This window comes from Notothenia rossii, assembly GCF_949606895.1.
Source record: "Notothenia rossii genome assembly, chromosome: 11".
Taxonomy (NCBI): Eukaryota; Metazoa; Chordata; class Actinopteri; order Perciformes; family Nototheniidae; genus Notothenia; species Notothenia rossii.
The window spans coordinates 46,596,745-46,609,327 of record NC_136910.1 but is presented as its reverse complement, the minus strand read 5'-3'; the positions used below and the strand labels follow the sequence as shown (position 1 = coordinate 46,609,327).

General features: G+C 41.0%; 1 protein-coding gene across 5 annotated transcripts in view; it reads left to right on the top strand.

Moving 5' to 3' along the window:
- Positions 1-1,041: 1,041 nt before the first annotated feature.
- strbp (spermatid perinuclear RNA binding protein) overlaps positions 1,042-12,583 on the top strand; it is a 74,225-nt gene continuing 62,683 nt past the window's right edge. For 4 of the 5 annotated variants that reach the window (XM_079657787.1, XM_079657785.1, XM_079657786.1 and 1 more), the window contains exon 1: positions 1,042-1,141. The gene's annotated coding sequence lies outside the window, so the exon portion shown is untranslated. Of the gene's footprint in view, positions 1,142-2,281; positions 2,605-12,583 lie in introns of those variants that run through there. The other variant, XM_079657784.1, reaches the window with a different exon arrangement.

Genomic DNA, 12,583 nt, shown 5'->3' with positions numbered 1-12,583 from the left:
TAAGATCCAGTCCTCAGATTCAAGCAGATCAACATCTTTGGCCTCTTTGAGAAACAAGATTAGACGACATGAGACGTCCAGAGCACACAAAATAGCCCAGGAGCTCACGGAGAAGGGTGGACAGGATTTAGTTGGAAATTTGGTGAGAGCTGTGTCTGAGACTGTGTTTGCAGTAGGTCATATTGAGATTTTGATAAAAATGTTGATTAATTGTTCAACCCTAGAAGATAAGTGGGCTTTTTCCATCATTGTTCATTCTTTTATTTTTTTATTGTTAATTTCACTGGCAGTTAAAAGTCACATAAAAATGCTTATAATACATTGACATGTTGATAACACATAACCAGTCTCAAGACTAGTCTATGCATTAGTAAGTGTGATGGTGTTCATGAGGTGTTGCTTCGAGACAGATGTCGCTCCGCGATGCGTCGCTCTAGGATGGATGAATACAATTATTACAGTATACCCACTACAAAAAAGTAGACTACACCACTGGATGCAACCCATACGCAATGGTTTCAATCTGCAGTCAGAAATAAAGAAGATGAAGCAACTTTGCACGGTTGAATTATATATGTAGAAAAATTCACAAGGATCCAGAATATGACGTGGTTGACACCCTCGCTTATAACTCCCTGATCTTGCGATTTATTTATAGCCTGTACTCTCTCTAACTCTCCATAAATCCAAGCAATTTAAAATTGATGGAAACCTGCGATATACTCAATTTCCTTTTTGGCTTCAAGATAAATTGAAAAACGATTCAAATGTGGATTGTCAATTAGTGGACCTAATAAAGTTCTCTCTGACACACACACACACACACACACACACACACACACACACACACACACACACACACACACACACACATACACACACACGCTATGCAAGAAGTATATCTTCTGCACCAATCTGCTATCTTGTCTCCCCCCTGCACCGTGCTGCCGCTCACCGTACAGGTGCGAGAGAGCAGCGGCTCGAGGAGCTCCGCCAATTAGGAGCACCGAGCGTGACCACGTGAACAAATCCCGTTGTCTAAATTCCCGTTCGGCGGCGAGCAGGTCAGAGTGAGCGGCAGCGCTGAAATCCTCATTGAGTGGGAAGTAATAACGGCAGGCGGAACGGGAGCGGTGTGCAGGTAAATTGCTTTTTTCCTGACTATACACTTTCTGTGCCTCCATGGGTCAGTGTGCTTGAGACTCAGCTCTGGGACGATATGTCTTGGATTACATTTGTCTTCGCGTGCGGTTCTCTTCTCTCCGGTCCGCGGACAGGACAAACAGCATCACCGGCTGCTTTGCTCTGCACCGTCTGCGCATTGAAACTCAGCCACCCCTCCTACTTTCTATCTCCCTTTCTCCCCCGCTTGCCTGGCGCAGGCACACGAGGCTATTGATAGTTGACAGAAGCCTCGTAATCCCTGGTTGATCTGGATGAGCGACCGGCCACAGCCATTTGAGAAACAAGAATGTTGATTGAACTTTGTTTTGCTGCGATATTTTTTATAATTGGTAACGCCCGCAGATTCTCGCTGTGCATGGAGGGAGTGAAAGGCTTCTTTTGGTGCTGCATGCAACCAGGCGAGCAGAGGCAAGCTTTTATTGCTGAATTATTTATAAGACTGTCTGGGAAAGAGTAATGCTTCTCTTGGATGGATAGGGAGTCAAGATTGGCTCTTTCTGATCAGAAATTCTCCTAATTTCTACTTGTGGTGTGTTCTATTTGGGCATATTGTGTTTGATTCCAGTTTTAGTAAGACTTTGTGATTTGTGTAACATTGTTTCGCCAAATAAATCAAATGAAAAACTGACAGGATTAGGTGAAAATAAATTACTCACCCAACAGAAACTAATTGAATCATGCATTCAACTCATGTATGAAGTAATAATAACAAACTCATACTCAGCTTTTCAAATGTGAACATTTGCTGTTTTTCTCTGACTAACATCGTTGTGAATGAATCATCATTGAGTTTTGTCAAAAATAAGCACTCTGGGAAACTTGTTAGGGACAATGTCACTAAGCTATTTCAACCAAAAGATTGATTAGAGATCCATCTGAAAAAAAAGTATTGACCTGTTAATTGAGGGTATAATCAATAGGCAATTTGTACTGCTGCATTTATTAAATTAGGTGTAACATAACACCATTTTACCCTATGTGTCTGTAGTTGTGTATCCCAACGTCACATTTCTGTTCAATCAAAATACCTGCTCAGAAAAAATAAATAAAAGTGCTAAATATATAGATGAAATAAATAAGTGTAGTGCGGTCGCCCTGCTATGTGTATGCCTTCTTATCACAGACCTACTCCACCGGAATGAATCGACCCCGTCCGCGCATGCGCACTCCTCCCTCCATTCATCTCTAGGGATCTCTCGCCCTCGTTCTCGTGTCTTGTGTGAGGAGAAACCAGCAGGCGGCTCCGGGCTCGCTTCCCCGGTTGTCACATGCAGTGTGACTTCTGCTCGCTGCGGCTGCACAGTGACAGCTCACACCGGCGCTTTAGTTTCTCGGATTGAGCTCGGATTTTTTGCCTATTTGGATTTCTCTATGTTGATAATAGCAGTGACGGATTATCAACAATTTATTGCTAACACCGTAAGTTGGTTGATATTTTCTTTCTGATTTGTTCAGACGTTTTCTGAGGCTTTTCCCGCATGTTCAGCGCTGTCACCCCGTGAGTGAACATTACGGCTTTGATCATTTGCGTGTTCTCCGTTGGGAAGTTATACTGCTCTGTTTTATTGTTTCCTTATCAGACTTGCTTTCGCTTTTTCCCCGTAGCATAAACTAAAAGAGGAACTTCTTTACCACGCTTGATACAAAGTAAATGTTCCTCATGTTGTGAGGCTACAATGTTTCAGTAAATGTTTGCGGAGGATAGATTATTCCGCGAAGATTACACTGTCTGCAATGAGCGGTTAAACTGTAACTCATCTTCTACAGCAGGTGTCTAATCCCCACTTCCGCACTGTGCTGCGAGATATAGATCTTTCATAAAGACATTGAGGTGTGTTTTCTAAAAATATTCCCTACCTTCTTGCTCCTGCTAAGTTGCTGTTGTTTTTTAATTTAATATTCTATATTTTTAACGTTGTTTTTCAGTATTCTTTCATGTCCCCTTTTTAGGGTACTGTTTTAGGGAACCAAAAGTTAATGAAGCATCGTGTTTCATCATTGAGGGTTTTTTCTTTGTAATACATCAACGTTTTGTGTGGGTGTTTTCTGTGTGCGTGTGTCACGCACTCGTGTGTGTGGGGGATCAAGAAAATGACAGTGCAAGAACGCAATGCTAAACTGCCCTCAGTCCTGTCTTGCTGAACCAGCTTGTTGGTTTACCCAAACCTGTTAAGTAGTTGTAAACCAACACCAACAACTCGCAACACCACATTCAGCTTGACAGTACAAAGGTCTTTGCACAAGCCTGTGCACTATGCAAAACTCTCCAAACAGCTGTTCTTGGTGCTGAAACAGCAGTTTTTTTTTTAGCTTTACTAATGTCATTTTGAATGAGGTTGTTATTGTACTCATTGACTAAACTTTGTTGTAGTTCTTGTCATTGCTCAGTGCTGTTTTCAGTATCAGCTATTTGTGCTCCCTGGTTTCTTTGACTAATGGCCTGTTGCCTTTGCGTTATTTTAGTTTCCTCCACCCTGCTCCACCCTGTTTCATGTGCAGGAGGTGTCTTTCACACTCAGCCACACCTGCCTTGCTTGGATAGAAATGTGGGGTGTCTTTGTTTGAATGGCCAGCCCTTAGAGTTGATTTATAGAGTGAAAACAGACTTTTGGTTGTTGCTTGTTACGCCCATATAATGCTCCTCTTGTGCTGCATACAGTGGACTTTGTCAGAGATTTATTTACATCCTTGCTTCTGTGTGTGTTTCAGGGATTTTTATTTCCCTGTGTGTAGTGTCCCTTTTTTGCGATGGACAAAGTAGCAGGGATAGAGGCGGTTGAGAAAGTGTGTGTGTGTGCGTGTACCTGTGCGGTCGTGTGTGTAAGCTCCAGGCCCCCATGAGCACTTTCACCGACTCTTTCTCGTAAGCATTGACTTGGCAGTGAACTCTCTATCGGTATCGATGAGATAAGAGGATGAGAAGGAAGGAGAGAGCGAGCGTGTGTTGTACGAACAAGATGCACAATCTGTCTTTGTCTCTCTCAGTATTTTTTCTCCTGGTTTCTTTATGATAACAATGTCTCTGCATTCCTTTTGGAACATGTGGTACACCCTTTATCTGTTAGGACAGACAGAGATTGTGTGTCTTGATTTAGTGCATTATTTATGTTGAGTTTACTTTCAGAATTGCACACAAAACACCATAAAAGAGCAAGCTCTATGAGAATGATTAGATGTGTTCTATATAAAATAGGGCTTTCACCATCCTATATTTAGCTTTTGTTGCTTGATCCACGTTTCAAACAGGTGATTTAAACACAGTTGATTAGGATTGGTCAATAGATTTGAAAATGTATTTAATTTCCAATAATGGAAATTAGTTTGGCCCAGATTAAGGACACATGAGAACTGGCGACAGGTACACTGAGCATTTAATTGAAAACAGCCCTAAACCAGAAAGTCTCTTTCACATTTAGTAAGGTAAACAAACTGTATTTCTTTTGTTTTTCAGCCAAATATAATCAGTGTTGTTTGTATAGCCCAAAATCACCTATTTCCCTTAAACGGTTTTACAATTCGCATGACACATCACCAGCTATCTTTTAGATCTTTGAATCTGATTAAGAGAAGATCCTTCCAAAAACATTTAACAGGAGAAAATATCCGTCAGGAGGAGTTACAGTGTTATGTAAAAAAAATCTTGGTTCACTGTCCTTTTGAATTCTCAGGTTTGTCCTCCTCCCATTGCCGTTTGCTGTCACCTCTGCATGTTGAGCCTTTTTTCTGCAAACCCATCTGTGTGCAAGTATCTCTATGCCTTGGAGTAGCGGGGCGTCTTGGCTGCGTTGGTTGTGGTTAGCTTTATGTTATGTCCTTGGTTTCTATCTTCTCAATTACACAAACTCAGCAGCAAAAGACCCACAGTAGCATCACAACATGTCTCTTCCTACTGCAGCGAGTGTATTCTGGTGCCCCGTGCCTATCAGCGAAACAGGACTCTGCCCACTAGTTCTCATATTCTAGCATACAGCAGCACATTTAGAGTCTCATCTCGCAAGGAAATGTAGCACTAATCCAATTGGTTGGAGCTTTAGTAAAAGCTTTCCTAATTGGCCGGTATGGCAGCTGGCTGCCAAGGATCCAGTAAGCACAACAGGGAGTTGGGGGAGTCCCAGTGGTGCTTTGGTGCAGGGGAGCCTGAACAAAAGGGCAGATAGCAGAGAGTGTGCTACTGTTTTTAAATATTCCTCCACATGGCAGTAAAAAAGGACCCATCTGCACACTGCTGACTCAGATCCATCCCGCTGACCATATCTCATTTTAAGCTGTGTTGTTTGACAAGCACACTACACACACTCCCACAACATTCCATCTGCACGGACAAGAATGGCTTGCGTCACACAATCATGTTTAAAGAGGAAGCACGTTCCCAAGTGGCTGAAGACCAGAGCTATCAACACAGGAATATTGACTGTGCGTGTGTATAACAAGAGGAAGAGAGAAACGCTGCGACCAACATTCACAGCAGCAGTTCCTGTTTCCTTTCACCTCAGTGTGGAATCCAGGAATAGCTCCGAGTGACAGAGACAAGAGATGAGAGAGAGGGGGAGACAGACAGTGAGCAGTGAGGGGGGGGGGGGAAACAAAGAGAGAGAGTCGGACAGACAGAGGCAGAGAGCGAGAGAGATGGCCATGTAAGGTGTCCTGCACCACAGCTTGAACCACCCCACAAAAACTCTGAACCTTAAAATGACCTGTTCACGGGTTGGTTTCTCAAGTCACTGTTAACTTGAACTTTGCCGTTGTGTAAGGAATATGACATTTTCATATAAGAAGTAACCCCTTTGTATATTATAAGTTGACAAAGAATTAAATAGCTACTCAGTACATTTGCAGGTAAAACAATTAAACTTCCTTTTTGTGCGTTCTTTTGCCAGTTTATCAAAGGTTGTTTTTTTTCCACCGAAATTGAGGAATAAATATTTGAATTATTGTTAGCCTTTTTTTCTAATTATTGAGGCTCATGAAGAACAAATGACATGCAGCTGAGCGTGTTTATCATCTTTGAACAAAGAATTGAAACCCAAATATTTACATTTGTTATAGCAAGGGAAATTGCACCAGATGGCATTGTAAACCCCTTGATGTGGTTTACACAGAATCCCTATTCTAAGAATTGACAAAAGTGCTTTTATCCTACTCAGGCTGAAGGAAAAAGAATGTTTAAAAAATACCTGAGGCAGGAAGAATGTTCATCTTTCCGTTACACTCTTGTTGTGGTGTGCACAATCCACAATCCAAGTTCTTAAAAAAACGAAACTAAACAAAGACAGTGTAACTACTCCCTTAATGTTAGTATAAATCCGGGGTTTGGATCAATTCTTTTCAAAGTTATTATTATCAGAATATTCTGCATTTTGCATGTCTCGGTTTTTTAGCAAAAATTATGACCTGTATGCAGTATGCACATATATTTAGACTGAAGGAGTGAACGGAGAGATTGTCACACACACACACACACACACACACACACGCACACGCACACGCATTGACAACAACATATAATGCATAGTCTACACAGGTTGATAACCATTTTCATAGAGCACAGCCAAACGAGCTCTCTCTCTCACACACACACACACACACACACACACACACACACACACACACACACACACACACACACACACACACACACACACACACACACACACACACACACACACACACACACACACACACACACACACACACACAACCTTCCCCTATTCCCTTCCTCCAATGTCCCAGCTCTGCTTACTGCATCAAAAAGAGCTTAGATCAGGGAAACCATAGCTTGCCCTCATGCATACTTCCCAGAAGATCGGGCTATTTATTCAAAGCCAGCAGACCGTGTTTGGACTGAGGCTGGAAGCTTTCCAGCGTGGATCCAAGCATGGGTTAACTCATTTGGTTGCACCAAAACACTGTCCAAGCTGTTGAGCAAGGCAGTTGCTTATAATGACTGTGGTTGTACATGGATGTTTTTCTTTTCTTCCTACAAACATGATGGTGTTTTTGCTTTCTTTTTCAAAAAAGTATTGATTTATTTATGATATGATAACCTGTACTGTGAGGATAACTATTTAACAGAGAAATACTCCCTTACAGTACATAGTTATAGTACACTGTATTGGTAGCAGTGTACAAAGTGAATGCTGTTTGTTGCAGTGTGATGTGATGTGCTTTGGCATTTGTCAGTTTTAAGTCTGCATTCATCTTTACTGCCAGCTCTTGTTTTGGTTGGTAGCGTCTCTTTGTGGTAGTTTTTTTTAAAACATATAATCCAGTTTAATCTGCTCTATTTGGCAAACCAAAAAGTGCTAAAAACTGGTGGATTTAATTGTTTTTCAATCCAAAGAAGAACATATTCAAACGGTATAGATATACTAAATAGCATTCCTCGCACCATTCTTTAGGGTTATACTCAAACACGGGTGTTCCAACATCTTTTTTTATAAAGAACTGCAGGCAATTCGGTCTCAATTTAAGGCACGCATTTGTGCCGCTTTGAAGAAACCCACAAGAGTCCTCCACACTGGTTTAAGAACACAGGCAATAGATGGAAATAGGATTTTTTTTTTTTAAACACTTCATATTGGAATTGCATCTCTGGAGAAATGAGGAAAATGTTTACTTCACTTTCACTCAAAATAAAATATCTCAATGATACTTTTGCTTTGTGTGCATATGTGTGCCTGCAGGAGATATTCTCTCTCTGACCCAGTGACCAGTGTTAGCAGATTAATTGCTGCTTTCATGTTAAGCTGTGGCGTATTACCCCGTAATTGGTAATGGAGATTATCAGTGAGATGCTCTGTGGGTCTCTTTATGTGAGTGTGCACGGGGGCGTGTGAGATTTCTTTATCTGATTAGGAAGTTTATCTAATAAAGTAGGATTTATGGGATTCTAGTCTCTCCCAACTACACACACACACACACACACACACACACACACACACACACACACACACACACACACACACACACACACACACACACACACACACAGCAGCCCACACTGACACGTGTATTAGTAAAAGAGGATGACAAACATCGTGCAGCCGCATGTTATTGACACAATTATATTGCACTGCTGTTGCTGAATACTCGAAAAATATGTTGTATTGTGACGTGAATATGTTACCCTTTCATTACTTCTTCTACAAGGCCTAATGTTCTCCTTAGTTGCCAATGTTATCTAACCTCATCACTTAAGTATATACTTGAGTATTTGATACTATCCTTAAGTATAAATGTTGCCAATTGCCCTGCACATCAATAAGATGAAAAAAAATGCATTCAAAATGGCCTCTCTGTCAGTAAGCTGAAAACTACTAGGAACTAGGTGTTAATCCTTAAACATGGTGAAATGAAATATATAATTATGTGCAGTATAAATGATAACAAACTGATATCATTATGTTTGACTGACTTGATGGAGTGTAGAATAAAAGATGTACATAGACACACTGATCTACTCAGAGCTACTGAGGTGTATCCATCCGTGTTTGTTGCGCTTGCAGAGGATGGGGATAAAGAGGATGCACCAGAGCAACACACACACACACACACACACACACACACACACACACACACACACACACACACACACACACACACACACACACACACACACACACACACACACACACACACACACACACTCATGCCTGTGAGCAGACATGTAGCACTTGCAGGGATGCTTTACCATATTTCTCCTGAGATCTTTTGGAGCCACATCGTCGTCTCACTCCAACACACACGTCATTGTCAGCCTGACTTTCCAACGCACAGCCACCACTCAGCTGCCCATGTGTGTGTTTGTGTGTAGCTGTAAAAGAAAAAGGAAGGAGAGGAGTGATGTAAAAAATAAATGATTTGCTTCTCTAAGAATGTGTTGGAAAATGTCACCTTTACAATAAAACATTTCCTTAACCTTAACAAGGTAAGGTTAAAAAAAAGAAATCCAGCTCCAGATTCAGAACATCACATGGCTTTTTGTCTCCAGCTCGTGATGTCAAATGTATGTCAGGGTTTTTTCTTATTTTATTTGAGCCATAACATTTTCCGATTTATATCTTTAGTTCATATGGCTTCACACATTTCCGTTCTACCACTTGCCTCAGAGGATGCATTGCAAACGTTTTGCAGTTGTGGCTTTTATGTATAGGTGGGGAGGGGGACCCACATGAAAAATACACTATTAAATATTTAAATTAAGTAAAGTAAATAATAATATTGAGAAAAAAAAGCTTGGTAAATAAGAAGTGTTTTTAAGAACAGTGTAAAACATTTAATGCACTCTAAAACAACTTGGTCGTGTGAACCATAGAGGCTGCCATGAGATTTTTTGTATTGGAATATAGACACATATTATGCTCACTGGCTTTTTTCTCTCCACAGCTCATTAGCAGTATATTGCAACAGCTACTGCCGTACAATGTACTCTCTCCATTTTGTCATCCATGCCCAAGACAGAAAAACAATGGAGTAAACCCATCAGGCAAGCTGGAACGAAAATGGTGCCATGATTGGAAACTGAGTTGACTGACGGGTTTAGTTTTGATAGGTAACTCTCGTAGAGAAGTCCATTTCCAAGTTAAACTTCAGCAAACAGACACATCAGGCTCTATGGCACTGTCAGACTGACACTGACTCTAACCTCTTGCAGCACTTTTCTAGCCTTCAGCCTGAACGAGTGTGGGCATGCCATTGTGCTTATCAAGTGGACACCTTCCTTCACAGATGACAAACACCCCGAGAAGGCTTACCAGTGTCTGCCAGCGTCCCTGCAACACCCCTCATTCTGTTCCAAATCTCCTCTGACCCAGTAACATTACAGTGATACGGTGTCATGATCTCGGTTGCCGGAGCTCTTTCCAAGAAGTTGCAACGCCTGAGAGCTCCGACAGTAAAGGCTTAGTCACCTCAGCTAGAGATCAGTGTGTGGAACAAGCAGCTCTGATAACTGGGCCACTGCTCATAAGTGATACAAAGAGGTCTAATATATGGCTCTTTAGTTATCAGTAAATACAAAATGAAGCCAGGGTAGAGCTGCGAAACAGGCGTGATGTAATTTTGGGGCTGCTGTTGCATAAGCTGCTATTGGGAAAGATTACGAAACAAAGACCCTGATGGTGACTCGTGCTATTTCATCAAAGAGAAATATGTCTCCATCGCTTTGCAATCTGTTGACGGTGTAATCTGCTGAGGTGCTGTTTCCCCCTGAAGTCATATAACATACTGGAGTTTACATCAAAACATTGTTATAAAGTCGGTCATCAGGAAACTTCTTCCAGAGCGGAGACAAAGACCCTCCCTCGTGGGTTTCCTTGTATCCTGAGAGAGGAAAAAGCTTTTTAGTTCATAGTGATGTAATGACATACTCTGATGTCTAATATATGTTGTGACTCATAAAATTGACTATTTGATTAAAATGTGCATTCAATGGGTGCTGAGGTTTATCGTCTGTAACTAGTGAAATTATGCTTGTTAGCTTAGTTGTTGCCCTTTGCATCAAACTTTGATCTGATCGGTTGTACTCTTGAGAACATTACTGTCCTTTATATTAAATTGGGCATATTTGTTTCAATGGTGACGAAATCCTCAAGTTAATAATGATTGTCTTTGTTTTGAATTGCTTTAAGTTTGTCAATTTAAGAAACACATCTGTACTTCAAATATTGCATTACTTAGACACTGAAAAGCTTGCTCTCTCATTGGCTGCTACATTGTTGAGTGTCCTCAGTGTTAACCTAAACTATAAATGTGTCTTGCCTAAACATGTATATATTACTTTTATGCCTTAACTTTCATGCTTTGCTGCGATTAAGATACCATAGAATGAGTATCCTGGCTTAGTAAGTTTGAATATTTAACCAACCATATATCTGTGATAAATTGGACCACTTGAATTTGTTTAAAAATAAACTATTTCAGATTGTACAGGGTGTCCGCGGGGTCTTAAAAAGTATTAAAAGCTGATAAATCAATTTAGCGAAAATTAAGGCCATTAAAAAGGATTAAACGGCATTTTCCAAGGTATTATATTTTGTAGCTTGTTTTCAATAAGTATATAAATTGTCCAAAGAGGTTGTATTCTACAGTTTGCCTGAATGTAATCATTGCGTAGGTGTGTAGTGTCATTCTGCTTAGTTTGTTTATGGCATCCCGTTGGATTTGACGTCATCTGAACAGGACATCGCACGCTCACTGCTTGACAGCGTGCAAAGGTCCGTTTACGCCGGGTTTTAAACAACATCGTTATGGGGAAATGCAAGTCTGCGTCCAAATGGTTGGAAAATAAGGAGGAAGGACAATCAATACTGTATATAGTAAAGTGTGTCGCCAATGTAACCGGTTCAAACTCCAAGTGGCGATGAGGTCTTAAAAAGTATGGAAAGGGTCTTAAAAAAGGTCTTAAAAGGTGTTACATTTGACTTCAGGATTCCTGCATATACCCTGTTGTAGGATGGGTATTGCATTTGAATGAAGTGCTATGTTGTAATTGCATTCGTTGGAGTGACACAGGGCTTGGTATTTGGGAGGATAATGGATTCAAGTGGGACTAGGAATTGCTTTAGTAGTGAAACTCTTCCCTTTACAACACAAACTCAAACTGTCATATTTATGCAATGTTTGTGTTACAGAAAAGCAATAGGTAGGCAGAAAGAAACTCGGACTATGTTTGCATAATGAAGTGAAATACGATGTTGAGCGATGCAGGTGGAGGCTCTAGTTAATTGGGAGTCCATGCCAGGATTTGATTTCCTCTGGCATGCAACACTGCACAGCTATCTGCAATACTTAAGTTGCTAAAAGATATCTAGAAGATGTAATCTGTTTAGAGAGAAGCAGGCAACGACTTTTGGGAATTAAAGTGTAGAAAGGGGTTGTCTTAGCAACTTCCCTTCACTGGCAGAGCTGCACGCCCTTCAGAAGGAAACTTCCCCTCAGGGTCATTTCCAAAAGCCTAGGTGCAGTACTGCTGACTGTAATGGACACACCAACACAACAGGCAAGATGCCAGCTATATTCCAAATTAGATTTATAAATGAAATTAAAGGTGCACACAATCAGCTCAGAGACATTGAATTAGCCGTGATTATCCTGTTCATCCTGTCCTAGTGAGGATACTTTGCCCACAGCTCTTTTTCCAGGAACAGGATCTTTATTTGGTGATCTTAATCGGCACAAGGGAATTCAGTTAAGCAATTTTTCCTTTTAGATAAATTCAGTTGCGCAATATGTGGTTATTATAGTGGGAGGGAAAGAGAAAGCAGCGCTCAGGGGACGACAGGTTCTCCAGCAGTGTCCTACTTCTCACGTGGATTCACTCCAGTGTTTTATTAAAATGCATCCTGCTTCAAGCCCTGATCTTTAGCAGAAGGTCAAAAGGGGGGGGGCTTCATCCACA